Below are 13,955 nucleotides of genomic sequence, written 5' to 3'. Positions count from 1 at the left end.
CTATTCAAAGTGTACCATTACTCTTTGTTCTGAACACTTTGAGTAGGAGCTGCAGTAACGGAAAGTAATTTCTCCCTGGGACCAATGAAGTAATTCTGATTCTGACATCCTCGCTCCAGAAAGGAAGCGACACACGATCGCACGCGTTCCGAGGAGTCCATGAAGGCGTCATGGCCATCACATGGCAGGTGAGAGAGTGGAGGCAGCTGAAGCTTCAGTCACACCGCAGACAGTGGAGCAGAGAGAGGCTACACAGGTCACCACACCTGGCCCCACGATCACTGCTTCACAGATATATATATATATATATATATGTATATGTGAGGGACAGAGGGTCATGTGTGCGCTCGTTTTACCTCCGGGAGCCTCCCACAAACACAACTGAAGGATTTTTTTGTGTCGCTGAAGCTTCAGAGGAGTCTCACTGCACACTGTAAGTAAAAATGACAGCGAGGAGGTGATTGGTGAAGTAGTTTTCGTCTCTGTTTGACTCCACCAGATGTTTATGGGAATAAAGTTGCGTTAATGCGGATTTAAAAGTAATTGGCTCATATTGGTGTGTTTAGGAAACTTGTTTGGGTTCAGTAAATGCTTTAATGTTTATTTTAACGATTTTCACGGTTTGTCTAGTTGATTTCCGTTCTTTTTTTTTCTTTTTTGGGGGGTAAAAGTGAATTTGAGCTTAGTGTACATGATATTATAGAGTCTGAATACTTTTTAGAGACTACCTTTGAGACACATTATTCCTCAGTTGTCAGTTTATTCATCCCTATAGTCACCCTTAGTGGTGCACCAGAGGAGGTTCATCGTGGAATATTTACTCACGTTTCATATATATACATATATATTTGTTCAACAGCAAGTTCTGTGCTCCAGGAGACTGTGACTGTCACTGGTGTTTTCTCTCCACGCGTGCTCAGTCATGCACTGTCAGCTTGCAGCTATTAAATGATGTTTAGTTGCACTGACACATGCTGTGTAATTGCAGATCATCAATTTCTGACAGCGTGAGTAAATCAGTGAGGGGAGGGGAGGGGAGGGGAGGGGAGGGTAGAGAAGGGGGTGATGCTGACATGCTAATAGCAACGGATGTGTGGCTCCCCTCCATTGAAGCATCTGCTGCATCTATGGACATCACAGACCCCTAGAGAGACAGAGAGACACAGAGAGAGAGAGAGTCCTAGGAGCCTCCTGCCAGTGAATGCAGCAGACCCGGCGCCTCTTTTCTATTGCAAATCTCCTCTAAAAAGCGAGTGAGTTGAAAGGCATCGTCGCCACTGATGACAGCGAATTGATTGAGGGCAGCTCCGGTTGGCACTTGGGAGGCATCAGCACTCAGGGAGGGAGGGAATGACAACAGGAGCTGTTGTGAAGTGGCAGTTGATGAAAGCCTTAAAATTTGATAGGGAGATTACACTTATGAAAGAGTAGTGTTTTGACAGGACCATTAGCCCTACTTGTGGAGTAGGGGGTCTCAGAGCTTACTCATCAGTTTCAGAGCAGACGATGGCACTCATCCCCGTGATCAAAGGCCCTCGTGTAAATCCCAGAATGGGTCCTTTATGTATTTTCTCTCTGCAGCCGTGTAGGTTGAGATGATTGCTCTGTCGTCTTAACCGCTTCTTACTGGAGGTAATCTCCAGCGTGCCTGGATGGAGCGGGGAGATACAGAAGAAGAAGAAGAAGAAGAAGGGGAGATGATAAGAAGAAGAAGAAGAAGAAGAAGAAGAAGAAGAAGAAGAAGGGGAGCGATATAGGCGAGATCAGACAGTCAGGCTGTTCATCTACAAAGAAGAACCCAGGAGGAGGAAAATATGTTAAAAGTACAGTTTATTAGAGATAGATGCTGCACATGTCGCAATATAATCACATTCCTGCACGAGAGAGAAAAGGAAACAGAAGGAAAAAACCTAGAAATCAGTGCTTCTTGACTCGTTTCTCATGAGTATAAAGTGTAACAGAAAGAAAAGTAGGAAAAATAAAGGATTAGGCTTCTTTTTCCTTGAGCTTTTTAAGCAGTTCTTTGCTTATTTGGCAGTTCACGCAAGTGTGCGAGGGTTTAAATGTTGGTGGAAATGCTCGATAATGTGTTAAATAATAAATATGCAAATGTAAATGTGCGTCACAGCGGAGTGTGTCGGGGAAGACTGCAGCAGCTTTAATCCCCTCCTGCGGTGTAGTCGCTGTGCAGGCTGAGAACACAGAAAATATAAAATAAAGCAGAGTCAAAGATTTGAAATGACTCACGGAAAGGGGTTGGATTTGTGTGCGGGGGATTTTTAGCTTGGCAGTAGCGGAAAATGGACACTGCAGTTCCTTTAATGTCCACTAGAGGCTGGACCTCTAATCCTTATAGACGTATGTGTTAAAAACAGTCTGGTTCTTAAACAGTTTTGGTCTCATGTGTTCAGATTCTGTCAAAGTTTAAAGGTGTCCTCAATGGTTGTGCGTTTAGTGTTTGTTGTGTTCAGTGTTTGCACCCCCACCCCATAGCAATGACACTCCATGATGGTGCAGTCTTAACCGTTTTGGAGGCCCAAGGGGGACCTACACAATATTAGGTATAATGTTACGCCTGATTGGTGTATACAAATATTACATATCCATGGTACTGGGGAGATGATAGTAGACGGATGTGTTGAAGAGTTTCAGGCGTTACAGCCCTAAATTATGAGTTTTTGTTTCCTGTGAGGCAAAACCGAGGGTAAAAAAAAAAGATCTGTTAATCACTCACTGCTTGGTTTTGTTGTTCAGTTCCTGTTGTTAACACCAGCACCAAAGATTTTAGCCGACTACTCGGTCATAAACAATAGCAAGAGTAAGTCCATCAACTGCTGCTGTTTGGGAGGAAGTTTCTTTAAATTTGACTTGACCTCCCACGAGTTTGTCCATGTCTGCTGCCTTCTGAACTAAGTTGTATGAATGCTGTCAAAGCCCCAAACTGAACAATTTGCATTTATTTTACTCATATTTGTCCAGTTTGATGTTTCCACTAGGGTATTTGTAGTGTTCCTGTCATTAAGAAAGACCTGCAGAAGCTCAAAGTAAGGGATTTTTGCTGTAGTTTAAGAAATGTGTTATTGAAAGGCAAATAAAAGAAATGTGATGTTTCTTAATTTGCACCCAGCCTCAACCCAACTGGAAAAGAAAGATGGTAAATTAGCCTTGTTATTAAGAAACAAGTGGAGGATAAAAGCTATTTCATTGTGCGTCCATCAGCTCTGCTCTCAGAAAAGTTTGTCAGTATTCTCTGCGTTGGCTGCGTAAACAACACAAATAACAACGTGCATGAAAATACCCAGCCAGATATGAACACATACACACACACCAATGATTCTGCACTGAAATCTGAGCATGTGAGCATCGCATCTCTGGGTTTTGACTTGTCAGAAATGATCTCCGACCAACTGGCTGATGGGCAGTGGAGAGGAGAGAGGAGGTGAAGGAATGACGGTGAGATTTAAAGGATGGGTGGAGGCGGCCGACTCGGGAGAGTGGAAAACATGATCGCACAGTTTGAGGAAGGAGATGTGATGCTGGATTATTAGTGACAGGTATGAGGTCGTAGGACATGTCGACAGCAGGAGCTACGGCACATACTAAAAATAATGATTTATGTGTTTTCGACGTGAGAATATCTGGGAAATGATGCCTGTTATATAACAGCTTCACACTTCACACTAGTTGTTGCTTCATCTACCAGTAGCATGAAATATTTGAAACATGCAGTCGTGTTACACTGCACTAAAGTGGGCTAGATAACTGGATAAGTGCTATGATTCTGACTGAATTTGTGACCCATGCTGAAAACTAATGCTCTTCTCGGTAACAGAAATTTGTGGTATTTTTCACAATACTGTACCTATAGTTTCACATCTTGCATACTTTTTAAATCCAAAATGCTGCAACATGTCAACTTGTGCTCGCAGAGTCTGAGCTTCTGACGTCTCCCTCAGATGGGCTAACCTCACTATACAATTTTACATGTTTTAAATATATGCCATTTCTTGTGTCTTCTCATCAGACACAGGAAATGACATATAACTTAAAAATCGGCATGAGGATTTTGGGTGCTGATGTTACTTTCCTGTTGCATTCACACCGACCCTGTCTCCAGGTTTGGTTTCTAAGTTAGGGAAGCACCAAACTAACGTCAAAGAACTACCAACAACGAAGGCAGACTGCGACATTGCTTCAAGTTTCCTGTTTCTGGACCAAAAAAAGCTGCACTTGAACACACTATAAAGACTACAGTCAACAATGAGCTGGTACCTTTGTTCTACACCTGCGTGATAGGAAATAGTTCTTACAGGAAACAGGAAGAGCTACAATTAGGTGGAATTCTGGGAAGCTAGGAGGAGGTACTATTAGCTGGTACAGTAGGAAGCTAGGTAGATGATCTCTAGATGATCATGAAAATATTTGCAGTTTTGAATGTTCGCACAAGGGTCCAACTAGCGCCGGTGGTGTGGGACACAACAGAAAAACTAGGGTAATAAATGCTCATCGACAGCCCAACATCAGAACATGGCTGACCATCAATTTTTCTTAGGTGTCACACGTACCGCCTACTTGCGAACTTGTTCCGTAACTGCACCCTGACATAAAACAAGCAGTGGAAAATAAGTGAATAAAAACGGTGGCTTATATTCGTAGCCCTGAAAGGTTTCTACAACTTATGTTCACACTCCTACCGACGCTAATTCCTGTTCCGCTTGGCAGCTTTATCAAGCCTCCTAGATTCAGAAAACGTAAACCTTTACTGTATTTTCTCATTGTCTAATTGACGTTGCGTCAGTAGACCGATGTTCCTCTCGTTGCTACTCTACTTTCAGCTGAACGAGTGGATCATCATCAGTTTGCTGACATGACATCTGTTTATGTAAAACATGTGTAGCTGCATTTTCTGTGGTGTTTCTCCATAAATATGTTTGTGTGTTTTAATTTCTGCGAGGATCTAAACTTAATCCTGGTTCGGCTAAGACCAGTAATTCCTCCCAGAGACTGGGCCAAAGTCAATATTTGAACTGGATTTTGTTTCGGTGTAATATTTGTCTCCATTTCACCCTCGGCTGCAAGAATGTCAGACAGATATTGTTGATGTAGCTCAGGCTGGTATCTGAGCTCGACTGTAAGAAAGCTTTGTGTGTGTTTTATCACAGGACATTTTCCACCACCCTTATTACAGAAGCCAGAGAGGTATTCCAGAGAATTCAGCAGCACTAAACTAATGAAAGCATGCACATAAAATTAGCAACCATTTTCTAAAAGGCTTTCTAATGGTTCTGTTCGGTTTTCTAAAGCATGGAGATTACTACTTAATGATGAGACAATATTTGTTGATTAGGATGTAATAATGGGCTGCTCTTCTGGTTTAACTGAAGCTTGTGGTTGGTGTCAGACAGTTCACATTCTCCTCCCTTGAAGCCAAAAAATCAAACAAGCAATTTGTTAGTTCCCTCTGAACAGAAGGAGTACATAGAAGAAGTGTTAGTATTAGTATGTGAGTATCTAGTAGTGAGTATCTACTGTATTTCTGGAAGTTTTTGGCTAAGCTGCAGTGACGGTGTATTTTCTGTATCTGTCCGTTCAACTGACAGCCCGTGCTTATGTGACTGTAATGTTATCCTGAAACGTGAGCCGTCTCTGCTCTTGTCCCGGTAGCTTGTTAGCAGGTTGTGACTCGGTAACCCAAGTCAGCTGTAGCCAAGCCAACGGCCTCTGAAGTGTCACGGCTCCACATGCCTGATGGTCATTGTGACGTTAAACCATTTCTACCACGCTGCTTGTGTGTAGTTTTTACTTTTTGTATTTGTTCAATTTGTGGAAAATCTTAAGCTTGAGTTTGGATTGAGGCTAGTTGACTGGAAACACAACGCTGGGTGGCCAGAACCATTGAGGTCCATCCGAATCAGCTGAAAGACGAGAAACAATTTATGGTCTTGGGTGGTTTGCAGCAACAGGAGGCGGCCTTTGAATTACTTGAATAACTTTTACTTTTCTATGGACTGATTTATTTTCTTGAATAATCACCACGTGGTTCAGATACGTGCTTTGCATTTTAACATAACTGGGACAGAAGATGTTGGCTCTAGTTTAGCTTGAAGTAGCATTTCACTAGCATTAGGCTTTATGGTTTACTTGTTATGAAAAGTGCTACTCTAGCCTGGAAGCACGACCAACTTCCTCCAAATGTCTGTAGCAGAAAGTTTTCCTGGAGTCTCTCCACTGGGAACTGATTATGATTTGCCGGGTTGACCAAATCGTTTAGAGCAAGACTTAATGTGGTAATGGACAGAAGAGTAACAGCAGTCATACACAGAATCTGAGCAACGTGTTGTGCAGTTGTTCATGAAAAATGTCTCAGATTAGTTGTAGACAATCCAATGGAGTGTTCCTGGTGAAATATTCGTCTGGCTACGCTAGGCTAGTGCTACTAAGATTGTGAAAACTGTAGTACACTGTTTTCTGTGGCTAAAGAACGAGGATAAAAACCCAGATCAAATTATTAGGGTTGCTGCTTTGGTACAGTTGGTCCGTTTGATTGCCACAAAATGTTGTCCACTTGTGTTAAATGCGGAAGCTGTTTAGTGAACCCTAGATTTCACTCCTAGCGCCACTATTATGTTGATGTTTTAGTATAACTGCAATAGACTATTGACTCTAATGCTAACCAATAAAATCACAGCCAAATATTCTGTGCTGCTATATGATACCTTAAGTATACCACTGATTAATTTTGGCATTGCTACCATAATAACCACCAGATAGCAAGTTTGCTTGGCTATACAGGTGTACACACACATCTGCCAACAACCTCGGAGGCTTGTGAGCCAGTTCCTGCCATCATGCTTTGCTCCGTCCTCTCATCAGCTTCAACATGTGGCAGAATGAGTCCACTATCTTAACCGCCTAGTTCATTATTCACAGTGACGCCCGGTAGCTTTTTTTCCCCTGCTCCCAGTCTAACCTCCGATTGTTTCGTCCCAGCTGTCACACAAGATTGTGGCCGTCTATTAATGTGTACGTATTAAGTGGTGTTGACATGTTGTTTTTACAGTGCTGGCTTGCCAATACTGGTCTTTGAGCAGCTCCGGGCTGGTGACTAGGCCCTGAGGCCATGTCAGGGCTTCAGGACGAGCCGGGAAATAGAGTCTGCGTTGGCTTCGGAAATACAAAACTCTGTTCAGATCTACTTCCTGTTCCATATGTTGCTCTGAATCCAGTAGTTGAAGAATCAGGAGACTTAAGAATATTGTATGTTGTTCTTGTATTATATAAAAAACTGTAAAAGCCTTGAATGCCACTCTTAAAAAGGTCAAAAAAAAAAAAAAGGGGGAGAGATGACCAAATATTTGGCTTTGAAATCCACAAAACCTCCTCATGTTTAAGCTTCACTCTTTAAGGGGAACGCATGAGTAAACCTCCACCCTCCACGCCAGCACTCCTGTATATAACGATCTGTTTTATAGATGTTTGTGTTTTGGAAGCGGTTTCTGGAGCAGAGCTAAACAAACAATCTATTGTAACTTTGTATTTATTACTTCAAGATTAATGCCAGATGTTAGGAGAGCATAGAAATGGTCCAGCAGTTTAAATAGTTTTTATCTTGAACCTCATGCTGAGAAGCTGCTGTAATCATCTATCATATGATCAATGATCATTTTTACACTCTCTTCTATGGATACATACTAATATGCTACTGATATGTGACCCTTTGCTAAAACTACTCAACGCCTAATTTGAATTTAAAGACTTTATAGGTTAGGACACCCCAAGTTGGCCATTTTTCATCGTCACGTAGCGTATATGTCCCCAATTTTGCTGGCATGTTTTGCAACTTTTCCACTTGTCTGATCAGCATTTGAGACTGAATTCAATTCAATGAGGCATGGTCGGTAGTGAAGGCAGCAGGAGAAGCACCTAGCTAGCTAAAGAAGCGACGTCATAGTCAACTTTTGCTACCAGTGGTTCTCTGATGAACATTATACATTATAAACATTTAATTGATTGCAGACAAAACACTCAACTCGACTTGGTCCATTAAACCGACACAGACAGAAGCTGTTTTAGGTTAGGTTGAAAGCAGTGGGTGTGGTGTTGTTTCTCGCTGTGAGTGTGTAATGATTTAATTGTTCAAGTCTTTTAGAAGAGAATAATGTGACTAATTAAGATGCATGAATGAGGAGCCACTGAATCACACCTGTGCATAAATTGTTGCTATGTGACTCTTAGTGAAGCTGGTAAACTTGTTAAACTTATTTGGCAGACTTGTACCAAAAAGGTATCAGCTAGTTAGTCCCTGGTAAATTTATGATTTACTCCATACAGATAGAGCTACAGATCAACAGTTTCCCTTCCTACAGTTATGCAAATGATTCTGAAGCGCAGATCTGTTACACACTTATTTTAAGATAACCGTTTGGCCATAGTTCTGTTGCTATTTGCATACTCAACGGATGTTGAGTGGAAAACCTTATGTGACCCATCTTACGCTCTTAAGGCTTCAACCCCAACTTGGTTTAAAAAGTCATTAAAATAGCTCGAGTACCAGTTTCTTGTAGCAGCTGCAGTAGAAGATTCGGGTTTATCTTGAAGTACTCTGAGGAAAAAAGGCTGAATGACAGATTTGACTGAGCCCCAGTAGCTCAACAACAACTCATGACTCATGACAACTCATGAAGTTTCTGATCTTAGTTTTGCAAATTTTCAGACAGCCAGGTTGGCCGGTTAAAGATCTCATCAGTGAGAGGAACCGGACAGAACTTGCTTGAGAACTGCTTGTGTGCAGGAGACTGACATTGTGTTCGGGCCTGACAAATGCACTGCTGCATCAGTGCCCGTGTGAACGTGTGTGACAAGGCCAGACAACATCTCTTGTCACAGTACATTTTACTCTTTGTCGTCACACACACAAACGCTCGTCGGCACATATTGTGTAAGACTTCACTGACGTTCATTTTGTTGTGAGCACGTGCAGTGGTGGAGAGAAAACGGAATTTCGGGGCTCCACACTAACTTTTTTTTTCACTCTTAATGTAAGGTTCTTTGTGTATATTGTTCTGATTCTCTGACCTTTGTTTGTCAGTCCTTTTGTGATTTCCCCTTGTGATTCCTAGTCTGTGTTCTGACTGCAGTGCTTTTTGTTCATCTCACGCTTAAGTGAACTTCCCCACCTACAATTGTATTCAGTAGCATCAGGTTGGTCTGGATCTCCAGTGCTTCCCCTGGGTTTAACCGATAAAAGCTTAAACCATGAGCATTAGAGCACTAAATACTGCGATTTATTTTTTATTTAATGGAGATTCTTACACAAAGACATAGTAACGCTGTATCAGTTAGCAGACAACAGGCTAATCGGTTAGCCTACTGTTCCACGGTCGCATACACGGCAAACAGAACACTGAACTAAAATATAAATCACAGCACCACTACAGCCAAACACCAGTCAGTTAACACATATACACTAATGTATAGACACACTGAAAGAGTCTGTCAGCCAAATAACAGCAACATCTTTAACACGGCCTTAGCATGCTAACTTAGCTCCATAGTTAGCCCATTGACTACTAGGGTTAGATCGTCTTTCTGCAGTATAGTAACCACCATGTTAGCGCTGCTAGTCTCCCTTTATTTTGACTGTAGGTGTGTGTTCACCTGTTGGTGTGTAGGTCGGTGCGGAGCTCCGTCCATTGCAAAACAGAGAGGGGAGGAGAAGCGGAGATACATGACGATGAAGAAAATTAAATTGAATAAATTTGCATAAATTAGATCAGTAACTTCATTATTTATTAAAAGTGACCTGAAATTACTTCTGTTGTGATTTGGCTTTATTCGGTAACGCAATTACGTCCAAGTACCCTGGAGTTTAAGTTGTTCACAACAAATTGGCTGCCATTGGAAACATTAGCCTCCAGTTGCATCCATTGTAAAAGACATTGACTGTGAAAATAACTTTAGAGGATGAACAATTGGTAGCGAGACATTTGTTGAATGCCTTAATCGCTTCGACTGCTCCTCCAATTAGTCATTGGACTATCCAAATGAATGCAGAGATATTATTTTTTTCTTCTCTGTATCAGTTGAAAAACTTCACATAATGAAATCCAGATTCAGTGTTACCAGACTCATAATCCGTTGAGTCTAGGCTAAATCCTTGTGTGTCTCCTGGGATTTGATTCTTCTCTTTGTTTATTGTGCACATAGCTCCTTTTAAGATTGGAGGATCTGCCTTTGATGGATGCAATATCATTTATAGAAAAAACATGTTGGTATATGTTGAAATAAAGCACTGAAATAAATATCGATCTCGGGTCTGATTACTTGAAGAGCTAAATCAGGTTCATACGTGATACCTCGACCCATCCTAAATTACTATTGCTGTTTTACTGTTGCGTCTGTTGGAAAGAATAGTAAACGTTCGAATACAGTGCCTCCCACACTATAACTGGAAAGAAAAGGAGAGAGACAGAGAGGTGGTTTTTCAGGCAGAACTAAAGGACACAACAGAAAGCATCCTCGTCTTAAATGTCAGTGGTTCTGTCGCATTGATGATAATTGGGGAGGAATCTGGTGTTTCTCGTTGGCCTGGCTCCACACACACACACGCAAACACACACGCACAAACACAGAGGGGTGTGTGTATGTGTGAGTTTACCGTTCCTCCTCATTTGGTTTAGCCTGTTTGGATTAGTGTCACCAGCTAGAGGCCAGACCTAAGCCCCCCAGGCCCTGCTGTCACACAGGGTAAATACAACTCTGTGTGTTTTGTGTGTGGTGTGTGTTTAGGGGTAATGTTTAACCCTTCCTCTCATCCGTACAGATTCACATGCATTCAGGCATTTCTTGTTCTCATCCCAGTATCTGGCCCCTGGTGAAGGTTGTTGGCGATACCCGAATTTCAAATGTATCCCGGGAATCGAGATTTTCCACCTCCAAACAATGACCACAGAGAAGGTGTCTCACACCCTACTCAGACATTGCATTAACATCCGACCCCAGCAAAGTGTCACACCTGGCGTTAAAATGCACGTGTCCCCAGCCACCACTTGAGATCTGGTCGCAATTTTGCAGCCATGTATGCAAATAAACACTGATATAATCTGGGGTACAATAGAATATTATAACATCTTCTGTCTCATGGATCTCTGCCTAGCCTGGATCAGAACTATGAACAGCTGTTTGTTGTGTGTGCGTCATGACTTGAGGTGACAATACATATTTTGAAACAAGCAATTTAAGTTATTATTATTATATTTCAGAGACCTTAAGCCCTGGAATATTCCACTGCTGCTCTGTTTGAGGCAGTCACAGAAAAATCTCTGGGATAAAAGGTAAATAAAGTTATTATTGAAGAAATACTAACCAAATTCTTCTTTACTCTTCTTCTTCTTCTACTTCAAAATGATTGCATCCTTAATTAACCACATACTGATACAATATACAATACAATACATTTAGATTTATTTCTACTTAATTTACTTAAAGGCTCTAATTACTAATGAACAGACATTGAGCAGGTGGTTTTTAATGTGACCCAGGACTCGTGGTGTGTTCACACAAAAAAAAAGACCAGACCACCTCCATGTGTGGACTGAGACCAAATTACTCAAATGTACCTGTACTTTACGCTGGGCAACCTTTGAATCTAGCTTCTGTCAGTGAAGGTAATATCTCACTGCAGCGTGGTACACTTGCATAACTACTTAGTTTCTGAGGAGATTTCATAATTTGCACATGGAATATATGCACGTCCAAATGGTCTTGTCCAGAGTTTGAACGTAAACGTGAACATGCTGGAAAAATATTCCCTACCTTCTGTTCTTGTTACGCAAATTAGAAAACAAACTGCAGATGGCATCCTTTTTTCTTTTTTTCTTTTTTTTCTCCTCATACATCTCATCTGTTCACTGTCTTCCTCTGTAAACCTCTATAAAATTACACTCTTTGATAAACAGGACTCAAGGGAAAATGCTTGGTCACAGTAGCTTAGGTGCGCATAAAAACTCTCTTGAGCGCCAAAATAAAATATATATATATATATATGTCTATATAGAGAGCAAAAATTTAAAAAAGATAAATAAATTGTATATATACAAGGGCAATGATGCTTTGGGGTGGTATTCTGTGGTGGACCTGTTTACATGGGCGCTATTATTCCATTAAGAAACAGAATCATTATTCCACATGTAACCACCTCAGTCAGAACAGTCCAGACAATATTGGTTGGAGTTTCAATCAGATAAGGAGAAGTGGCAACCAGTTGTTGGAACAAGTGCTTGAAAGGACAAACCAAGCTGGAATCCATGTGCAACACAGCATCTTTAAAAAAAAAACAAAAAAACATTGCTATTGTGCATCAATTATATTTACATAGTGTCATCTCAAGACACTTAACAGGAGTAAAAGATATAGCTGATGCATGTTACATTAAATATTGATAATGAATATAAACAAGAGCATAGGGGTGTAACTATTACTGACAATAGCAGTTATATTACAGGGGAGTCAGCTGCTGTAATGATTCATAAGAGGTATCTCAGGCAGGTTGGAGAAAGATGCATTCAGGTAGGAGTGGATTACTGTAAGCCATGAAGTCTGAGTAGCATGGAGCTCCACAAGTCAGAAAGATGCAACCCCGAAGTTGGCCTGTGTTTAAAAAAATATATATAATATATATAAATCATCCCATGACACACTTTTTCTGTTCCGCCTCCAGAGCCACTATGCCTCCGAGAAACATTTGTAGAACAAAAGCCACAATCTGCACTGAATTAGATGTCACAACAATATCTTCTTGGCTGAGTGAACGAATGTTTGGGCTGACGCTGGACAAATTAATGTCAAAATGAATGTATCTGCATATGTGTGATTACAGTAGGCTTACTGAGCATGATGATTAGCAATAAGCCACGATAACAGCCCAGAGGCTAAGTGTCGTGCATCAATCCGCTCGATGTCGGCTCCTATCAGCTGCTCTTTGCCTTTTGTTTTGAGGGAGCTCTGCCTCGTGGGGGAAACCTCTTTACTGCCGTCTCTTTATATTTTATCTTGTCTTCACTTTCCGGCTCCTCGTCTCTCCTGCTCTGTCTCAGCTTATCTGGCTCAGTGCATTAAATTGAATCATAGCGTGAGTGAGTGTTAGGGTGGACTTGTCCCTGCTTGGTATTACGCGGTAGTTTAACCATTACCAGATCCAACAGCCCCAAATCCAAGTGAGCTAAAGGTTTGGTAGATTAAGGCTGTTAGCCGGTGTTGGGCCGTCGGTGAGCAACTATGACCTGCACGGTCAGATGATTCATCGTATTGAATCAATGTACAAACACCAGACTCTCCTTGTTTTTCAATCTATATCCAGATATTCAGATCTACACATATTGTCTTGATGTTGATGTCATGTAAATCACAGCAGCCCCCAGAAAGTCTTATATAATAGCTGCTTGTATTGTCAATGTGTTCCCTCCTTGTGTGTTTTGGAGGCTGTTTCTGGAGCCGGGCTGTACAGACATACTACACTATTTGTAGTTTTGTTTTTATTGCTCTTAGATTAATGCCAGAAATGAGGAGAGCCCAGTTGAACCAGTTTTTATGTTTATGAATCTCATACTGAGAATGCTGCTGTAAACATCCATTATATGATTCCTTCACTGTATATTTTGCTTTTCTGTTTATTCTGTTCCAGTGTGACACCGAGGCTGCTCAATGCTTTATCTTGAACTTAAATATATTTAAATGTAAAGCCGTGACACCCTCTCTGCTAGTAGTAGCTCATGCTAGCTTCCTAGCCTCTCTGCTAATACTAACTCTTCCTAGCTTCCCAGTCTTCCAGCTATTAGTAGCTTCAGAAGTTTATTTTGGATTGTTTCCCTAAAACGCACACTCGCAGTCGCAGTCAACCTCCCCTCCAACATTTTTGCGCAACCTCGTACCTCCAACCAGACATTTTGCAACACTGC

General features: G+C 41.4%; 1 protein-coding gene across 14 annotated transcripts in view; it reads left to right on the top strand.

Annotated features, from left to right (window-relative positions):
* Positions 1–293: 293 nt before the first annotated feature.
* Positions 294–13,955, top strand: part of ppfibp2b (PPFIA binding protein 2b) — an 80,269-nt gene continuing 66,607 nt past the window's right edge. For all 14 annotated transcript variants that reach the window (XM_047597123.1, XM_047597122.1, XM_047597120.1 and 11 more), the window contains exon 1: positions 294–433. The gene's annotated coding sequence lies outside the window, so the exon portion shown is untranslated. The remainder of the gene's footprint in view (positions 434–13,955) is intronic.

This window comes from Mugil cephalus, chromosome 10 (genome assembly GCF_022458985.1).
Source record: "Mugil cephalus isolate CIBA_MC_2020 chromosome 10, CIBA_Mcephalus_1.1, whole genome shotgun sequence".
NCBI classification, from domain to species: domain Eukaryota; kingdom Metazoa; phylum Chordata; class Actinopteri; order Mugiliformes; family Mugilidae; genus Mugil; species Mugil cephalus.
Note: the sequence above shows the minus strand (reverse complement) of the source record. Positions and strands in the feature narration are given on the sequence as shown.